Genomic DNA, 5302 nt, shown 5'->3' on the forward strand with positions numbered 1-5302 from the left:
TTGAATATTGTCTAACTGTCACAGTTAATTCATGTAGCCATTTATTCACAGCTAAATAATTTTTTCGATTCCGTCTATCAATAAAATTAAATAATAAAAATATGTAATTATATTCCTGTAGTTTAAATGAAAAGTTTTGTTCTTAAATATCTACTTTACATAGTATAAACGCGTGTTCAAATATTAATCTTGTGGAATATATATCAACATAAAACGAGATGTAATTGACGAAATATAATCGTAACAACAGATATTTTAGAGACGCCTAGGTTTACTTATTTCACTGAGATTTATGAAAAAAAGTCCTTCGCCTCGGGTACAGATACCGCCACGTTTTGAAAACAGCTCGAAACGAAACGAAATTGGAAACGCGAACGAGACAACAGGAAACGCCAAAAAAATCCCTCCACGCCCTTCTCCGCAATTTCACGTATAGTTTTGAGGAGCTTTTAAGAATAGGTCAAGACAAGACGAAATAAGCCGAAACGTGCCTAACTTAGGCGACGAAACGCGACCTTGGCCTGTTTCGATCTATTCTCCGCTCATTGTAGAGCGTGTTTTAGGTCAGCTTTAGAAAAAAGACTTAAAATCAGATGACTTAAGTAATTAAAATGATTTAAGTAAAAAAATACTTAAGTTTTCTGTGAGTTTGCAGTTGCTAATAGAACTTAAATTCTTCTAATTTGAATTAACCAATGTTCGATATTTTTACGATATACTTTTTTCAGTCGGATCGCAAAAACTCCAAAATAATCGCCTCGGCATCGGTATTCGAATCTCGGGTTCGTCGCAGCCGGGCCCGCTTGATTGGGGCCCAAAAGGGCGGTTAACGAGCTTTTTACAAGGGAGCTCGCCGCGCTTAACTCAGCGCCAACAGTTCGTTAGTTGTTTTGAAATTCGCCGTCCGAGTTTAGCAGTCGGTTGACTGACTGAAAGCGTGTGTATGAGTATAACTGATTCTGATTTGAAGCATTGAACAACAATAAAAAACAATAATAGCAAATGATTTTAATTTCTTTTTTTACCCAATATTATTGGATACAAATGAAAATAAAATAATTTGTTTAAAATAATTAAATATTTAGCAATCATTGTAACACTAAACAATATCCCATCAAAAACATAGAATGTAAAAAAATGTTATGTCTCGCGACTCAATTCTTCCACTTACAAGAAGTCGTGAGACCTCATAAAAACCAAGTCAGTTTATTTTTTTTAGTTCTATTGAAGCACCTATTGAACAATTTTGTTATAAATTGGTAATCTCAATATTAGATAGCTTTGTTTCTATATAATAATTATAATGACGTGGCAAATATACTGTATGATATCCTACTAATTACTAATTAAACCACTTTGTTCTTAAGCGCACTGTTTAGATTTTCTAGTAATCGAAATGGTTGTAAATTGTTGAAGAGGTGTTTCCATCAAAACTAAATGAAATAAACTGACTTGATTTTACATGAGATCTCGCATCTTTTTGTCATGGAAGAATTGATTTGCGAGACTATTTCTTTACATTAATGGATCTCATGTCTTTTTGTAGGTCATCCTCTTATTTTTTTCTCAGTAATATATCTTTCAAAATAATATTAATGAAGTTTGACTAGCAATAATTCGTTAATATATTGTTGTTATCGACGATACAATGATTAAAAATATAAAACTGTTTTAATAATTTAAGTACACTGGCCCAAACTCCCTCGGAAAAATTAGTACAGGCTCACCATTCGTGGGCCCAGAACCGACACTTAGCGTTCCAAAAAATCTCGCAAGAGACAGGCACTGTGAATGGGTTAGGGGTGCGACGTTCCGGGACTGGAATGGCAGAACGGACTAGGAATTCCGGGACTAGAAACGGAGCGCATACGCTCACTGCAGTATACACGGGCCACTGCCGGCTGAGATCACACATTCAGTGGGGACTTGTGAAAGACGCCGAATGCCGACTCTGTATGGAAGATGACGAAACAATGAAGCATGTTATGTGTACCTGCCCTGCTGGGGGCAGGACCAGGTTTGAAGTGTTTGGCAAACCCACGCTAGACCTACCTAGCTATACCAAACCAAACCTAGGAGACATATCACCCTCGGACATAATGGCTTATATTAAAAAGCTGGGTCTTGAGGGCGAACTTTAATGCTCTTTTCCTATTAAAGAGCTTGTACTGAGCCACAATAGGCCCTCGCGGCCACAGTGGAGGGTCCCACCTGGGACCCACTCTTAGTCAATACAAAAGTACACTGAATTGCCTTTTGGAGTTAAAGAACAGTTCTCACTATACAATGAGCATAGTAGTTTAAATAATTTAAACAGTGTGATTGAATTGTAAATGAAGAAAACAGTGTAATTATTCAAACTGTAACAATTTCTACATTTTTAATTGATTTTTATCGGAGGCAATTTCTGCATAGAAAATAAATTAAATTGTTTTGTAAATTCATTTATATGTAATGTTGCGTGAAAAAAATCGCAAGACTACAAGAGTCTTAAAAAAATAGGAGCAATGAATATATAAATTAAAAATTTTAATGGAAACCGTTCGTTCCGTAACATTTTAATTTACAATCTAAAAATGGTCTTTTTCAGACGCACTTTGTGACGTCTTTTTTTGAACAAGAAGAAACTTGCTTTATAATTCAACATCCGACACTTAATAAAGTCTCTTGGCTTCAAACGTACAATTACGTCCAATACATTTTTTATAAGTTTTTCCGAAGAGGAAAACTCCCGTTCCAGTCCCAAAGGAAACAGAAACACCTGAAAAAATTAATTTACTAATGCTATAGATCACTGAGGATTCGCATCTGACGTACAATATTGATCGTTAATGATACAATAAACAAAAAAAAGAAGAAATTAAATATGTGTATAGACTTTTACTATATAATAATTATTGCTTTGTAATTATAATATGCCGGGTGCGTCTCAAAAGTGGCTCACCCCCTATAACTTTTTTATTTTTTCATATAATAAATAGAGATTTGGTATATTAATATATGACATAAATTAGGATTGATTGACGTATTCAATTGTTGTCTGTCACTTCCTGTTTCACCGGAAATGACTACAACTTTTGATTTTTAAATGGTACCCTCGATGACTTATTGCTTTATTCGATAGAAAATGACACTCTGAATAGAATGACATATCATATGTCAACTTTTGATATTTTTGAATATGGTTTATTTGAAATTGTAACATGCGATTCATAACGACAATTTGTCTCGAAATACCAAGTGTGTGGTACCAAATCATTTGTAAAAAAATGCTTTTTCCACATATGCTAATATGCTAAGAGCCACCCTCGTTCCATTTGAAAAAATTGAGGTATGATTAAAAATACGCCAGGACAAGACACGAATTACATTAGACTATCAAATCTATTTTTCCAAGGCTTCTTGATTAAAAATTGTGTTTTTAACACAGCCATGGCACTCTAGATTGGAGTTTAAAAATCAATGTTGTTTTAAGCAAAAATGTCAAAAGTTGACATATGATATGTCAATCTCTATCGAATAAAGTAAAAAAATACCGAAGGTGTCATTTAAAAATCAAAAGTTAGTCATTTGCGGAGAAACAGGAAATTGCCGAAAACAATTGAATACGTCAATCAATCCTAATTTATGTCGTAACTAACATACCAAATCTCTTTTTTTTATCTGATAAAATATAAGGGTGAGCCACTGTTGAAACGCACTGAATATTCATATTAAATTTGATATTACATAATATTGAAGATAAAAAAAGGTTAACTCATTTTTATTTCAATTTTACTGGAAAAACACATGTCTGCAAGCTAGGTAAATTTAATGCGGACCTTATATGTATTGTAATAATACAAATATAATCGAAAAAAAACGGCTTCAGCGATGGCTATGAAATGAAGAACGCTGTCATTTTGTATGTATAATTATATAATAATAATAATAATAATAATAATAATTAAATACAAATTTATCATCTGGAAACTTAATAAAAGCAATAAATGCATGGGCTGTACCTGTACTGATATATTCGTTTGGCGTACTTAAGTATTCTGATACAGATTTGCGTGATCTAGATCGACTCACGCGGGTACTAATGACTAAATTTAGAATGCACCACCCTAAGTCTGCTGTGGAAAGAATGTATCTTAAGAGAATAGAAGGTGGAAGGGGCTTCTGAATTTGTATGAGTTGTGTAAAAATCAAGAGCACAAAATGAGAACATATTTCCAACAAAACAACAGCCCGCTTACCCAGATGATAGTGGATGCAGATAGCAATTACTCTGCGTTAAACCTTAAGGACTGCCGAGACCAGTTTGAAAACTAACAACTAATAGAACTAAGGAACAGACAGTGGCGGGAAAAAGTTCTCCATGGAAGATATCCTGCATCCCTAGAGCAGCAGAATGTAGACAAAGAGCGGTCTCTGGAATGGCTAAGAAGAGGATTTCTTTATCCAGAGACCGAGGGTTTTATTGTAGCAATACAAGCCGAGGTCATAAGAACTAGAAACTACGAGAGAAATATTCTGAAGAATGGAGTTGAGGATGTGTGTAGAAAATGCCATAAACCAGGAGAAACAATTGCTCATATAACAACAGGTTGCTCGGCGCTCTCTGCTAATGCATATTTAGGCAGACACAACCAAGTAGCAAAATTATTCACTCAAAGATGGCCAACAACCTTAAACTTAAGAAGAATCTTCCACCATATTTCAAATATGACCCTGAACCAGTCCTTGAATCTTCAGAATATGTTCTATACTGGGACAGACCAATTCTCACCGACAGAACAGTAGACTATAATAGGCCCGACATTGTGCTGATAAATAAAGATACCAAAACAGCAAAGATAATTGATGTTGCTTGCCCGAATAGCTACAACCTGCAGAAGACCGAGTCTGAAAAAGTTAAATATGAGAATCTAGCAATTGAGATAAAACATGTATGGAAATTAAAAGAAGTTAGCATTATTCCTATAATCATCTCGGCAACAGGCATAATTCCAAAGAGCCTTCAAAACAACCTAAGTAAACTGCAGATACCACCAGCAGTCATAACAACTATGCAGAAAGCAGTACTATTGCAAACATGCCATATAGTGAGAAAGTTTTTGGGCGGAGAGAGATGAGATGAAGTTCTCCTTCGATACGTCCGAGCCTAACCCCATACACGAGAGATAAGGGGTAGGTAAAAGTTTTCCAGCTACGGCTGAGAAAGTGCAAAAAATCGGTAAATAATAATAATAAATAGTCTTTATTGTAATCCATAAGTATTACAAAAGGCGAAGTTGAAGCATTGCTTCCTATCTTA

This window comes from Sitophilus oryzae, unplaced genomic scaffold (genome assembly GCF_002938485.1).
Source record: "Sitophilus oryzae breed Bouriz unplaced genomic scaffold, Soryzae_2.0 scaffold_1373_pilon_pilon, whole genome shotgun sequence".
Taxonomy (NCBI): domain Eukaryota; kingdom Metazoa; phylum Arthropoda; class Insecta; order Coleoptera; family Curculionidae; genus Sitophilus; species Sitophilus oryzae.